The sequence below is a fragment of the Cetorhinus maximus genome, chromosome 13 (assembly GCF_964194155.1).
Source record: "Cetorhinus maximus chromosome 13, sCetMax3.hap1.1, whole genome shotgun sequence".
Lineage (NCBI taxonomy): Eukaryota > Metazoa > Chordata > Chondrichthyes > Lamniformes > Cetorhinidae > Cetorhinus > Cetorhinus maximus.
This window is the reverse complement of record NC_135891.1, coordinates 37,176,518-37,192,824: the sequence shown is the minus strand read 5'-3', so window position 1 is coordinate 37,192,824 and position 16,307 is coordinate 37,176,518. Positions and strand designations below refer to the sequence as shown.

Here is a 16,307-nt window from a genome sequence, read left to right as displayed (position 1 = left end):
TGGGACCTTCTCCCTGTCCCCCTCCCTTGTCCCTTACCTGGGGCATTTGCTTCTCATGGCATATCGCACCCGGCCACCTGACCTGGGTTGTCACACTATTCTGTTTTTTTCTATGCACAGGTGTGCAGTGCTGGTCCTGGGCCTGAAGAACATAAAAAGGTAGTACTGCACATGTGCAGCCAGTTTCCAGGCAGCGCATGCATGGGAGGCCCAAGGTTCATTGAGAATTGGAGTTCCTGACCTTCGATCTTCAGACTAAGGTAAGTTTGTGTTTCTTAACAATATCCACATCTACCCTGTCAAGCCCTGTAAGAATTTTGTACATTTCAGTGAGATCGCCTCTCATTCTTTGAAACTCCTGAAATTGCAGGCCCAGTTTCCTTCTCCTCTCCTCATAAGACAATTCCACCATCCCAGGAATTAGTCTGACGAACCTTTGTTGCCCTCCCTCTGTGGCAAGTACTTCCTTCTTTAGACAAGGAGACCGAAACTGAATACTGTACTCCAGGTGAGGTCTCACCAAGGCTCTATACAATTGCAGCAAGACCTCTTTACCATGCAACCCCGATAGAGCTACACATTATAAGGAAATAATTGTAAGGACATTACTTGAATTAGAAAGTGGTCTTGGAAGTGAACCATAGACTGATGTTAAAGTGAATTGTCCAGCAAAGTTTTATACAGGAATAGGAAATAGTGAATTGATCAAAGCAATAAGCAATTGTCCCCCAACAGTGAACTTGCGGGTAGCCAAACTATTACTTGCCATTAATAACAATTCACACAAGCATATTGCTACTATTTTATTCCTAGAATCTGAACTTACATTTTTATACCATCCTCATCATCTTTAGGCTTCATAGCCAATTAAGTGTAGTCTCTGTTATTACACAGCAGCCAATTTGTGCACAGCACGATTGACAAAGAGAAATCAGATAAATGGCCACATGATCTGCTATTGGTGGTGTTAGTTCAATGACAAACAGTTGGCAGGACACTGGCAGCACTTCCCTGCTCTTGACAAACAGAGTCATGGGATATTTTGCATTTACTTGAGTAGGCACACTGGGGTTTAGTTTATTATCTCACTCCAACAGCTCATCACTGCGCTCCATTCAACACTAAAGTGTCAGCCTGGATAATGTGCTAAAATCCCTCGAGTGGGGTTGAACTCACAATCTTCTGACTCAGGAAAAAGTCCTAACACTGAGACAAGCTGTAAACAGAGGAGTGAGATAACCAGCCACTGGCTCAGTCTAACACATTTCAGTAGGAGGATTGGGACCAAATGGAGGTAGGACCGGAACAATGGCACCCGGAAATCCATTTCTGCTCTTGGCCATTTTCACAGAGGCGGGGGAGGGAAGGGCCCTGGAACCTGCCTGCTCCTTTTAGGGACACAATTAACAGCATTGTGGGCTCATTAATGTAAGTTGTTTTAATTTTCAGGGATGTGGCTGGATTTTAGCAGCAATCGGATTTTACACCAGCTGCATAGAGGCATGACCCATGGATTGGAGATGGGAAGAGGTAAGTAACATGGCTTTGCATCCTTTATAGTTCATCATGAAATGCTGTGGCATGAGCTGTATCTGTGTTCATTAAGATGAGCTATGACAGTACTGTGATGAGAAAATGTAACCACCCTTTAAACAATATGTTTGTCAGATTGTTACTTATGCTAACAGGCAACCTGTCAAGTAAAGATCAACATTGTAAATGTGGAAAAGTCTGCAGATAGAATAAAAAATCATGAAATCGATAAGACGGCAGATATTCAATATACAATATTGAAAGTGCAGTCTAGTATGATAACAGATGTCTAATTGTTTGGGCTATTCCCATTGCTTTTATGTATTCAGTCCTGACATCTGTTCAGATAGCAGTTCTGAAGTCAATTTGTGTGTTTGGGGAGTTTTATGGGCTCTTGGCTGCAATCCAACTGCCTAATCATTTTACAAATGCTTGACTTTGTTTACACAGCTGGTTTGAAGAGTCAGTTTTTTTACTTGGAACGATTCATTGGCTATTTAATGGCTTCAAACTGTTATATTGGGGTTGTGAGTTCTGTTTATAAAATGGATAATGGGTGAGGGTTTGAGGGTGATGAAATTGGGTGAAAGAGGGTTTAAAGTGGTCAGAAGGTTTCAACTATATGTAGATGAGCCACTGATTGCATCAGACGAACCTGGCTGAGGATTTTGGGAACAGAATCTGGCCTTTTAACTTGTGTTATAATACAGCAGGTGGTATTTACCAGGCTGACCAAATCCACAAGGGAAACTTGACTATGCTATCACAACGGTTTTGAAATTTATATTTATTACAAGAAGGTTTGTGCACTGAATTAAGAAGTAATGAGTCCACTAACACCATTGGAGATTTAAAAACATTAATTAAAACATTTACTAACAGAAGAGAAGAATTAAACACATGCACAAGATTACAGTTACACAGTTACTTAACATTATAACAATTCCAAAAATTCCTAATTAACCAGATTCCCAACTACACACCCCCTTTAGGGCAATAGTCCAAAAATAGATTTTAAATTTATAAAGAAAATCCAGCAAGGTTACCACAAGCACCCACTCAACAGTGTAATTCCAAAGGTTTTTGACACAACTTTGGTTACTGGAACAGCAGACTCCTGCAATGTGGCTAGAGGCTTTACCCCAAGTCTGTTTCACATGATCTCACATGGCCACACCACACAGTCTTCCATCCTACTTTAAATATATTTCTCCTTCTTTGATTTGTAAATTGCATTGTTCCCCCATGTATTTTGAATTTACTTTTCCCATAATATAAAAATCTTTTATGTTATCATTATGGTCAGCACTTTTGGGAAAAAATAAATGTAATAACCATGCCCTATTTATCTTGTCAGTTATGAAAACCTTATCAGGTCTCTTTGAAAGTCCAACGACTTTTCCCCTTATCTAAAAATGCAAATTTCCCTTTGCTTAGCATGTCATTAGCATTTCAAATGCCGTTTTACACCGAACTCTTTTGATAATTTAAACCTGCAGCCAATCCGTCTCTAATTCAATTAAAGGAGCCCCCCCCACACACACACACATAGAAGCCTACTTTACAAAATCCCACAATAAGATAGTTTCGTGACACCTGCCCACTCTGGACACACCCCATCTCTATTTCTGGCTCCAAGTGTCAATTTTAATCATCAGAGGTCAGTCATTTCTTTCTGCATATAACATCATAAATATTAACCACCATGTCTCATTACCAGACCATATGGGCAACCTCCTGCCTAGAATAGGCTGGAAGAGGGCAGAAAGCAGTTGCGAGCCTCAAAGCATAGAAAGGTGCTGGCCATCTGATGGCTCTCAAGGAACTGTGTAAAGGGGCTTCTGAGAGGGTCTCAGAGGAGGGAAGGGGGTGGCTGAGACAAAGGATTCCTAAACCTTTCTTGTGGGGCCCTGAGGTTCACCCCTGCCTCTTAAAGCTCCACATAGGTGCCTGAATTTAACCTTTAGTGGGTGTGCCCAATCGGCGGGCCCGGGAGTGATCAGGAAACGAACCATCGACTGCGATAAGCCCCTGACCGTGATTTCATGCTGGTTGGCCAATTAATGGCCAACCAGCGTGAAACATGCGCAGAAATGTTCAGCGCTGCCAGGGTGGGGCAGAAAGAGGGCGGGCGATGACATCACCGTGAGCGCGGGTGAGTGCTGCAAGAAAACTCCCTGAAGGCAGACAGCTGCTTCAGGGAACTGCAGATCTGAAAATCATCAAATAAAGGTTTTAACAGCTGAAAAAAAATGTCCATACATCACAATCAATCACCTGAAAATGTAGCTGATAAAAATGCTGCCCACTGATATTTATTTTTATTTTATTTCATAATGGAAATTTCATCCCGCCCTTGGATGAGGTTTGAAGGAAAATGCAAAGTCCATCTGGCTGATTTGCCTGTCTGCCAGCTGCAAAGTTGGATGGGCCACGAAGTATTGGAGACAGATGCGCCATACGGGCTTAATTGCCCCCTTGATTGTCGGTGGGTGCACTTTGGACTTTTGTGCATGCCCACCAAGCGAAATATCGCGCAAGTGCGCGATAGCGTCAGGACGCTCGCCCGACATCTTCTTGCGTGATCAGGTCGGGCGCGCGTCAACCCACGGGACATAAAATTCAGCCCAGGACAATAAAAAAAACCCTACCATACAAGCCTTCTTAGTGACCTGATCCGATTATGACTTGGAAGCCCAGTGAGAAAGGCCTAAAGTCACCAGGTTTTAATCTGAATACTAAAAGATAGACTCCACCAGAATTAGGCAAATCCTTCTCCCATTGGTTCAGGACAGCAAGTTAAAATGAGCACTGTTGAGATCCAGTTGGGAAATTGGCAGTTAAGTCAACTGTGTCATTTTAGCTTCCCAGTGGGTAGGGTTAAAATTTCCCCCGCCACCACCCCTCCCACCAATCCAGGCAATTCATTCAGCACTAATATTAATTGACAGCATGTGTCCTCTCCAGAAAGGGTGGTTAGTGATTTAAATATATCAATTGGTCCATTGCAACAATGGATGGGTTTTTCTGGTCTCACCTGCAGAAGGAGTCGTCGCAAGTGGGACAGAAAATTTGATGGACCAGCCAGAGGTCCGTTGACTTCGCATGGAAATTTCCAGTCCCATGGCGGGTGGGACCAGAAAATCCTGGCTGATATTTTAATTTGGCTCTTTCAAAGGATGTGGTTGTTGCTGGCAAGGCCAGCATTTGTTTTCCATTCCTAATTGCCCTGAAGAACGTAGTGGTGAGCTGCCTTTTTGAAATGCTTCAGTCCATGTGGTGCAGATACACCCACAGTGCTGAAGGAACTTCCATGATTGTGACACAGCAACAGTGAAGGAACGACAATATAGTCCCAAGTCAGGATGGTGTGTGACTTGGAAGCCAACTTGCAACTGGTGGTGTTCCCATGCATCTGCTGCAAATGTCCTTCTAGGTTGTAGAGGTCACAAGTTAGGAAAGTGTTGTCAAAGGAGCCTTGGTAAGTTGTTGCAGTGCATCTTGTAGATGGTACACACTGCTGCCACTGTGCCTCGGTGTTGGAGGGAGAGAATGTTTAAGATGATGGATGGGATGCCAATCAAGCGGGCAGCTTTGTCCTGGATGGTGTTGAGCTTCTTGCATGTTGTTGGGGCTGCACTCATCCAGGAGAGTATTTTGTCACTCTCCTGACGTGCCTTGCAGATGGTGGGAAGATTTTGGGGAATCAGGAGGTGAATTACCCACCAGAGAATTCTGAGCCCCTGACCTGCACTTGTAGCCACAGTATGGCTGGTCCAGTTCAGTTTCTGGTTAATGGTAAATCCAGGATGTTGATAGTGGGAGATTCAGTGATGGTAATGCCCTTCAATGTCAAGGGGAGATGGTTAGATTCTCTGTTATTGGAGATTGTCACTGTCTGGCACTTGTGTTGCGTAAATGTTACTTGCCACTTATCAGCCCGAGCCTGAATGTTGCCTAACTCTTGCTGTACGTAGACATGGACTGCTTCAGTATCTGAGGAGTCACAACTGGTATTGAATATTGTGCAATCATCAGCGAACATTCCCACTTCTGACCTTGTAACAGAAGGAAGGTCTTTGACGAAGCAACTGAAGATGGTTAGGCCTACGACATTACCCTGAGGAACTCCTGCAGCGAGGTCCTGAGACTGAGATGATTGACCTCCAACAATCACAATCCTCTGTGCTAGTTATGACTCCAACCAGTGGAGCATTTTCCCCCTGATTCCCATTGACTCCAGTTTTGCACGGGGTCCTTAATGCCACACTTGGTCAAATGCTGCCTTGATGTCAAGAGCAGTCACTCTCACCTCATATGTTCAGCTCATTTGTCCGTGTCTGGACCAACACTGTAATAAGACTAGGAGCTGAGTGACCCTGGCAGAATCCAAGCTGAGCATCAGCGATGAGATTATTGCTGTTTGACAGCACTGTCAACAACACTTTCCATCGTTTTACTAATGATTGAGAGTAGACTGATGGGGTGGTAATTGGTCAGGTTGAAGTTGTCCTGCTTTTTGTAGACAAGATGTACCTGGGCAATTTTCCACATTGTTGTGCAGGTGCCAGTGTTGTAGCTGTACTGGAACAGCTTGGCTAGGAGCAGGGCTAGTTCTGAAGCACAAGTCTTCCATACTACTGCTGGAATGTTGTCGGGACCCATAGCCTTGCAGCATCCAGTGCCTTCAGCCATCTTGATATCACATGGAGTGAATCGAGTTGGCTGGACATTGGCATCTATGATACTGGGAACCTCAGGAGGAGACTGAGATGGACCATCCACTCGGCACTTCCACCTGAAGGTGGGTGCAAATGCTTCAACCTTGTCTTTTGCACTGATGTGCTGGGCTCACTCATCATTGAGGATGGGTATATTTGTGGAGCCTCCTCCTCTAGTTAGTTGTTTAACTATTCACCACCATTTATGACTAGGATATGGCAGGAATGCAGAGCTTAGATCTGATCCACAATCACCGCGAATGGCTGTGGAATCGCTTAACTCTATCTATTGCATTCTGCTTCTGCTGTTTGGCATGCAACTAATCATAGCTTCACAAGGTTGACACCTCATTTTTAGGTATGCCTGGGGCTGGCCTTGGCATGCCCTCCTGCACTTTTCATTAATCCTACATTTATATTAAAGGTACATTCATGGATTTCCTGGGCTTTCTGAAACAAGCCATTATCAGCAAGTTGAGAACATACCGCAATGTGTGAACTCAATAAAAGTTAGGCACACACCGCAATAAATACTCAGTGACCTCTGCTGCTTTCTTATCGATCATGACGAACAAGCTGACCATCAGCAGCAGAAACAGTCTGCTGTGCAGAGAGCTGAAGTGATGAGCAGAGAGGGGGCCACAGTGAGGAGAGCAGCAGAAGCAGCAACTGCTTCTGTTGAGAGACCTGCAGCTGGTTAGCGCAAAGTGGAGCAGCAGAGAGGTGAACAGCAGAGAAATCAAGCTTGCAGGGAGCACGGCCCCTATAACAGGGTGCACAGGCAGAGGCTAGCTCCCTTAACCTCTAAGAAGAGCAGTTTTTTAGGAGCTTGAGATCGTCGCGCAAGGTGGTGGCAGACATCTGCACCCTCCTAGAAGAATACCTACTGCCTGGGGTGTGATCGAGTGTCCTGGGGGTTGTTCAAGCAGGGTTAGCCCTTGTATTGGGCAAGGGGGTCCCCCAAGGGGCACAGAATGCCCGATCAGGAGCGACTGCCCCACAGCCTGCAGCCAGGCTGCCTGAGCATACCTGGCAGCTTTGCCAAAAATGTCAATGGGAAGAAGCCCTTATGTGGCCATTAATTGGCCACTTAAAGACGTCAATTGGCCCAAGGGTGGGCAGGTGGCCCGACATCTACCCTACCACTGGTAAAATATCAATGGAAGGGAGTGCCAACAGGCACGATGACCACCCCCTCCCCACCCCCCACCCCCACCCCCAACATCCTACTTGATTTTATGCCTTTCCTGCTACCCAGCCCACTCCCAGGGGCAGTGGGGGGTGCGGGGGGCAGGGGAGCATAAAATACTGGCCAAGGGGCATCTGCGAGGATATAAAGGATACTCACTATAAATTTAGTTGATGACACAAGTGAGAAACCCAAACAATGAAGCCTAAGAATGGTACAATGAAAGTCATGTGGCCACTAGATATGTACTCAAGCAAGTGAGTGACATGCTCAAATGTGCTCATGGTGCCTGGACAGACCTGGAGGTACCCTTTAGTTTGCACCAGCCAGAATTTCCAGAATGATCATGGCACTCTGCCCTCTGCACAACATTGCTCAGCAGTGAGGAGGTGTAGGAGGAGCAAGGTGCTGGGCACACATGGTCTGTTCCCATCAATTCATGTCTTCCCATTCATTAACAAGCATTCATTCCCTCTCTGTAAAGTTCTGCTCTCTTTCTGGGGGAAAGAATAAATCTATGTATGACAGTAATGGCTCGTGTTCAGATGTGTGCAGTGCATTTGGTGAGGATGATTATCAGGAGCAGGCAGCAAAGGGATTGCAAAGGGATTAAGGTGAGTGATAGTGCTGACTGGACAGATGGGGATGTGAGGAAATTCATGGAATGAGAAGAATAGATGTGTTTTCAAGGCAAGTGGGTATGAGGAGTGTTGTTATGGAGAAGGCTTGACAAGGCCGAGTGAGCAAGGTTGTTGTGCACAGCAGGCTACAGGCAATTGAGCAACTGTACTCACCTTTCCTAACCTGTTTAGGTCATTAAAGCGCCTCCTGCACTGAATCAAGGAGTGTGACATGATGCTCCTGCTGACCATCTCTGCCACATGCAGCCATAGATTCTCTGTGGCGGCAGCAGTTTTCTTCCTCTCTCTCACTCCTCACTGTGCCAAGAGTTCATCAAATGAGGCCTCACTAAAACAGGGCACAGGTGAGAGTTACTGCCCTTGACATCAAGGCAGCATTTGATGGAGTTTGGCATCGAGGAGCCTTTGTAAAGTTGAAATCAATGGGAATCGGGGGAAACTTTTGACTTGCCAGATTCATACTTAGCACAAAGGAAGATGGCTGTGATTATTGGAGGTCCCAGGACATCTCAGTCCCAGGACATCACTGCAGGAGTTCCTCAGGGTAATGTTCCAGGCCCAACCAACTTCAGCTGGTTTTCAAAGACATTCCCTCCACTATAAGTTTAGGAATGCAGATGTTCACTGATGATTGCACAATGTTCAGTTCCATTCGCAACTCCTCAGACACTGAAGCAGTCCATGCCTGCTTGTAGCAAATTCTGGACAACATTCAGGCTTGGGCTGATAAGTGACAAGCAACAGTCATGCCACACAAGTGCCAGGCAATGGCCATCTCCAATAAGAGAAAGCCTAACCACACCTTGACTTCCAACAGCATTACCACTGCATGCAGGTGCAGCAAGCAGTTAAGAAGGCAAATGGTATGTTGGCCTTCATTGCAAGAGAACTTGAGTACAGGAGCAAGGATGTCTTACTGCAGCTGTACAGGGCCTTGGTGAGACCACACCTGGAGTATTGTGTGCAATTTTGGCCTCCTTACCTAAGAAAGGACATACTTGCCATAGAGGGAGTGCAGCAAAGGTTCACCAGACTGATTCTTGAGATGGCAGGATTGTTGTATAAGGAGAGATTGGGTCAACTAGGCCTGTATACACTGGAGTTTAGGAGAATGAGAGGGGATCTCATTGAAACCTATAAAATTCTGACAGGGATGGACAGACTGTGTGCAGGGATGGTGTTTCTTCTGGCTGGGGGGCCTTGACCTCGCTGCGCTCTCTATGGCAAGGAAATGGGGCCACAGTCTCAGGTTACAGGCTAGGTCATTTAGGACTGAGCTGAGCAGAAACCTCTTCACACGGAGGGTGGTGAACCTGTGGAATTCTCTACCACAGAAGGCTGTGGAGGCCAAGTCACTGAATATATTTAAGAAAATAGATAGATTTCTGCACTCGAAAGGTGTCAAGGGATATGAGGAGAGAGTGGGAGTATGGCGTTGAGATAGAGGATCAGCCATGATCATATTGAATGGTGGAGTAGGCTCAAAGGGCCGAATGACCTACTCCAGCTCCTATTTTCTATGTTTTCTATGAATCCCCAGCATCCTGGGGATCATCATTCACCAGAAACTGAACAGGACCAGCTACACAAACGCTGTGGCTACAAGAGCAGGTCAGAGACTGGATATTCTGTATTGAGTAACTCAGCTCCTGACTCCCCAAAGCCTTGTCACCATCTACAAGGCATGAGGCAGGGATGGAATACCTTCCACTTGCTTGGATGAATGCTGATCCAACACTCAAAAAGCTCGATACCATCCAGGGCAAAGTAACCTGCTTGACTGGCACCCCAACCACCACTTTAAACATCCACTTCCTCCATCTCCAGTGCACCGTGGCTACAGTGTGTAATATCTACAAGACGCACTGCAGCAGCTTACCAAGGCCTCTTTGACAACACCTCTCAAACTCATGACCACTAGCAGAACAAGGGGAGCAAGTACATGGAAACTTGCAACGCCACTCCAATCACACAAGGTCCTCATTTGGAAATATATACCATTCCCTCATCATCGCTGGATCCTAATCCTGGAACTCTGTCTCTAACTGCACTGTATGAATACCAACATCATGTGGATGCAGTGATTCAAGAAGGCAGCTCACCACCAACTTTTCAAGGGCAATTAGGGATGGGCAATAAATGCTGGCCCAGCCAGCAATGCCCACATTCCATGAACAAATAAAAAAAAGCCTTTCAGTGCCCTCAATCTATGATGCGATTTCTCCCTCTTTTTGAATTGGCTCTTTAAATACACCGAGTTGAGATTGAGTCATCCTGGTCCACACCATGCCACTGCTGCGTAATCAATGCCAAACCCAGAAGTAAAATTGTAATGGAATGATTGTGTTAAAATACTACAGGCAGACCTTCTGAAATTCTTTCCAGGTTTTCCACACAACATCAAACTCAGCCCACTCGTCTCACACCTCTAAGTTAATAGCGGGACCAAAATGTTTCTGATTTTGATGGCATGGTTGGAGGAAAAGTAAAAATCAGACATTAAATGATTCACGCAATCACTACCAACACAGAGAAGGATTATCAAGAGTCCCAGAATATGTAGGTTGCTTGTCTCCTTGGCTAGGGCATGATGCATAATTTCAGAGCGCTTAAAGAAGGGAGAATAAATAACTTGGAAATTGTTAGGGCAGGAAGAAAGACTAGAGACTTAACTGTTTGGTCTACTTGATGTTCCACCTATTAGCAGAAGAAAGAAAGAAAGAACATGTATCGATATGAAATAGAAGTTTCAGGAATTAGCTAAAGTTTAGCAGAGTTTATGGGGATCACCTTAAGAGCTTTTTAACTTGTTCAAAACATTGTTTCAAAATAGGGAAATGAGTAGACCACTCTTAGAAAAGAAACACTTTGAAATGAAGATGTATTAAAAAATAAATTCTCAAGTGAAGTCATTATCTATAGCCTGCTGAATGTGAAGAGAAATGGAGATGCACATTTTCCAAGTCTTCAGATTTGTCAAACTCACATTGCATGTCGTTTTGTGGGTAACAACAACAATCACCAGTCATGACTCATATGATACAAATTAAGTTTCTTCCAGGCAAAATAATAATTACCTGCAAATAATCAAGGGCAGGATTTTCCTGTCGGCGAGCGGAGGACAGGGCCTGCTCGCCGACGCGTAAAATGATGTGTGGTGACGTTGGGCGGAACTCCCGATGTCACCGTGCCCCATTTAAATTTTCCAGTAGACAGGGGCGCAGCAAAATCAGCTGTGCATCCGCCGACCTGTCAATGGCCAATTGAGGCCATTGACAGGGTAATTTAGCTAATTAATGGACCTGCCCGTCCAACCTTAAGGTTGGCGGGCAGGTCAGGAGCCCCAGTGGGAATTAGAAAAAGCATGAAACCTCATCCACGGGCGGGATGAGGTTTCGTGTAGGTTTTTAAAAATTTTATTAAAGTTTTTTTAAAAATGATAGACATGTCCCAACTCATGTGACAGTATCACATGAGGGGACATGTCAGGAATATTTTTTTCTATTTTTAATATTTGTGACAGAACAGCCGATCTCCCTGAGGCAGCACTTAGCCTCAGGGAGATGAGTGTGCTCTTTTGTGCGCATGCGCGAAAGAGCGTACTCTCAAATTTAGGGATTACCCCCACGCCCGCACAGGGAGCGCATAGCACTTCTGTGCGGATGTCACGCTGGGTGGGCCTTAATTGGGCCGCCCACGTAAAATGGCGTCACGCCTCCAATTGGGGGCACCGATCGGAGGCGTGCCTGTGTGCGCCCGCAATTTAACTTCGCCCCCAACGGGGGGAAAATCCTGCCCCAAGTGTATTCAGACAATGCTGCAAATAATGAACCAGAGCATTCCATTCTCAGTTATTCAGTTCCTTTGTTGTGCATTTGCATTTGATTTACAGTAACCTACCTTGTAAAGAATTAAGCATTCTGCTTTTAATCCAAATAAACACTCCCACACGCCTCACAGCTCCATAACCACGCAATATTTCATGCCGCATGCTATCAAATTCAAGGATTTCACATTAATATTTTTGGCTGATATGTGGTCAGAATTTTAATTAGAAAGCCAGAAAATGGGTCAATACATCATTTGCCTATTAGAAATGTTAACAGTTATCGTAGCTCTACCTGACACATTTATGGGCTACTGTGCATATGGAGCTTGTCTGTGGCAAAGACCACTCCAAGGAGTGTGCTATTCTGGTAATTTATTATCAACTGGTGCATGAACTGATTCTTATCCTGATCCAAATTCTCATATAATACAAATGCACATGTGAACGCCAGCATGAAGTGCTGTAGAGATTATAATAAGCCTGAGATTCCATTGTAATATGAAGTTTGGTTAAAAAATGGATTTTAAAGTGAATCACCCTAAATTAACAAGTGAAGAAGGCATTCAGCAGAACACATATCTTCAGCATGCTGTGTTAACTCAATATTATTACAATTATGCAGCACTTTTCACTGCTTAGTTGATGCTCTGTAACTACAAACCTGCAAAAAGATTTTTTTTTTAAGAGCTCCCATCTCATTGAGGAGGCTTTAGGCTGATCCAGACCCTACAACCTGCTCTGAAAACTCTGCTCACATCTGACAGCTGTGAAAAATTACACAACAATCAGCTGAGATAATCTACAACATTTTAAGACAATCAGCACATTATTCTAAAAAATAGTAAATTTCCCTTATGGCCCAATGTTAACATATCCTTCAAAAAGTTCCAGAATCCGGACCTGGGTCCACATCTTCACCAAGATCTAATCAGTTCTTCCTTGGACCATAACCTAATGTGTACTAAGTTTAAATCCATTAGATTTTGAGATATATTGTTTAAAAACAGCCAAACAGAATAACAAACAGGAGCTAAAACATTGGGCGGAATCGACCCAGATTTGCACTAAGTGCAGTAGCTGGCGGGTAAAATGACGCTTTACCCCCCGGCTGTGATAGCGGGTTTTCACGCTGTATTGTCCCAAACCCGCTGAGTTACTTATGCATTCCAGGAAACCAAGCCATTTCCATTCACCGGCCACGCCATCACCTCGCTGCTTCTCACACCAGTTGCCATCTTCAAAGTCCAGCCGCACACACACATCTCAGTGCTTCCAGCTTATGCTACTGCAGGGAAGATGTCCACGAAAGGCAAAAGGACTGCAGTCCCCAAGTTTAATGACGAGTCACTGGAATGTCATTTGGACGCTGTGGAGGACTGCCATGATGTCCTCTACCCCCGCTCTAGCCGCAGGACGGACAGCGGCATCACCAATCCAGCATGGCAGGCGGTGGCAGTGGTGGTCAGTGCCAATGCTGCCCAGAGAGGTTGGCCATCCAATGCAGATAGAGGATGAATGATCTCATCCATGTAGCCAGGCTTAGGCAAACATCTCATCACTCTAAACTCACACACTCAAGCCCATCACTCATTCACTGGCTCTCACTCACTGCCGGCTCAAGGGACATCACCACCCATTCTCACACACATGCCCTCTCATGTCCATCTGGCCTCATCTCCTCTGGAGACTGCCTCCTCAGCTCTAACCATTTTGAGGCCACTTTCACAGATCAATATGTGCCCCCACACACACCCTGGGTTACCCTCCTTCCCCAGTACAGCCCTCGTCCCGCAGCCTCTTCCATTGCCTGAGGTCACTTCTTCCCTTCCGCAAACAAGACCTTGTCCTGCAGCCGTTGAAAAGCCACCCACATATGGCTGATCTGGTAGATAGAGACCTACCTGTGAGCCCTCTTAAAGGTGATGTGGTGCTGTCTGTGAAGCCTGGTGCTGATGACTGCGAGTACTGACCGAAGCAAGGTAGGCAAACAAACCTTGAAGCCCTGAGCGAAGTGCAGCCCACCAGGTCCAAGTCGCTTATGCACAGTTGTGAAACACATCGACGTGCTTTCCCGCTGACATGGGTGGATGATCCAGCCAGGGGGAGGATTCTGGCAGGCTGGCTTTATAATGATATGCTGAAGTATTACAATGAGGTTCCCGATGTCCGATGATGGGAAATGCGGCCCACCATCAGCAGGCTGAGCGAATGATCACAAACTGGTTTCACGCCATCGTGAAACCAATTATGCCATATTGCCCGCTCGTGCCACCAAACACACCCAACGCCAGCGACCACAGAAAATCCTGGTTATTACCGCTGTCCACCTTCAGGGGTGGAGGTAATAACCATGCATATTAAAATATTACTGCTGAGATGTCCAGATATTTGTTACCAATTATATAAATTATTTTCTTTTATTTTATGATTAGCTTTGAAAATGTAAGTCATTAGCCACAAAAAGTGTTTTGCGATGTAAACTATTTCAGAAAATGATGATATTTTACCTTATGTGAGGAGAGAGACTTGTTTTCATTCTTGACTGAGATGAACATAATTCAAAATGTAATAAATGTTAGGAAATTTGAAAGAAAATATATGGAAATAGCCTTCTTATTGTCAAGCACAGAAAGAAATACAATCATTAGCCCAGGTGTTGTGGTCAGCGACAAAGCAACAGCGCTCACTGCAGACCTCAAAGAAAACTGCCCACAAAGACCTAACAATCTCTGTGGTGCAGATTTGCCCTTTCTTGACAGAAGTTTGAACCTGGTGCCATGTCAAGGGCACCACCAGGTGTCCAGCAGGAGTGATGTCAGCAAGCAGCCATTCGGATTGAAGTATTCTCACAGACAGCAAATCTGGAAGTTTCAAATTAACAGCAAAATACTGCAGGTGCTGGAAATCTGAAATGAAAGCAGAAAATGCTGGAAAAACTCAGCAGGTCTGGCAGCATCTCTCTTCTTCAGAGAGTCATATGGACTCGAAGCGTTAACTCTGGTTCTCTCTCCACAGATGCTGCCAGGCATGCTGAGTTTTTCCAGCATTTTCTGTTTTTATTTCAGAAAGTTTCAATCAGTGATTGTCCTTCAGTTTTTATTTGAATTTTCATGTGCCAATTCAATAATAATGATTAGACTAAGAGACATGCTAAATCTTGTAAACAAACTTTGAAGCAAAATTATTATTTTAAAAATATGTGGATTTTTTATCATAATAGTTTAAGCATAATCAGAAGATTGCAACACTTGGGAGTCAACTGGGGATCTGAAAGAAGGACCAAATTGATTACATTCATGTTGAGCAGAGATATCGAAACAGCATAAAGAATTCATGTACTTACTTGGGTGCAGGCATAGATCATAATCTAGTTGCCATGAAAGCAAAAGTTCAGCTGAAAAGAATCAAGGAGGGGAAATCAAAAGTCTAGGCGGGATAGAGAGAAGATGTAGGGCTCTGAGGGGGTTCAAGTTTTGTGAAGCAGTTAAAAACAATCAGACAAAAAGTTAGAGGCTAGCAATAGTTCAGAAAGCAATTGCCAAGGTCAGTGGGATAGATTGAAAAGCCTCAGCTTGGAAAATGCTAAAGAAAACATTGGTATGGTTAAACGGAAAAGAGTTAGAAAGCCATGGGTTTCAGGAGAAATGCTGAAGAAAATGCACCAGAGAAGGAAGAACAAAAAGACTAATAATGATGGTAAACAAATGTCGAGAAAACCAAACAATGAGCTAAGGAGAGAGAGAAAGAGAGACCAGGCAAGAGACAGTTGGTGGAGAGAGAAGAACAGAGAATTGGAAGGACTACAAAAAAAGGAAGAATGGACACATTCTATGAGAAAGTAAAGGAACTGACTGGAGGAAGGAGAGAGAATCAAGGGCAAAGAGGAATTGATAGTAGAGATGGTATGTTGCTTATAGAATCTGAGGAAGTAAAGGAGAGATGGAAAGAGTACATCGAACATCTACATGACAAAGATGGCAAGCCAACAGAGCTAGAACCAGGGAAAGAAGACATTTCCCAGGACCTGATCTTCTTGATTGTAAAATATTTAGAGATTTAATGGATCTGAATCCAGAAAAATCAGAAATGTATGATGGAATCCCTGCAGAAATGAAGGTTATAAGAGAATTGACTAACTTGCATAAGATGTACACCATGGGAGAATTGTCAGAAGACTTTTTGAGGAGCACAGTGGTCCCATTGGAGAAGAAGACAAATACCACAAAACGTGAAAAGCATTGCACCAGAACTTTGATTACACATGCATCCAAAATAATGTTAAAGATATTAACAAATCAATTGAAAGCTAAAGCAAGCCAGTACAACAGCTGCAATCAGATTTTGGAGAAGATAGACATGAATTTATGACATTAACAAATCCCGCTGCCTAGGGA

The 16,307-nt window shown here is 44.4% G+C and overlaps 1 long non-coding RNA gene across 3 annotated transcripts in view; it reads left to right on the top strand.

The window, feature by feature from the left end:
- Positions 1-16,307, top strand: part of LOC144688550 (uncharacterized) — a 213,787-nt gene that overhangs the window by 106,084 nt on the left and 91,396 nt on the right. For all 3 annotated transcript variants that reach the window (XR_013578435.1, XR_013578434.1, XR_013578436.1), the window contains one exon: positions 1,450-1,530. This is a non-coding gene — a long non-coding RNA (uncharacterized LOC144688550). The remainder of the gene's footprint in view (positions 1-1,449; positions 1,531-16,307) is intronic.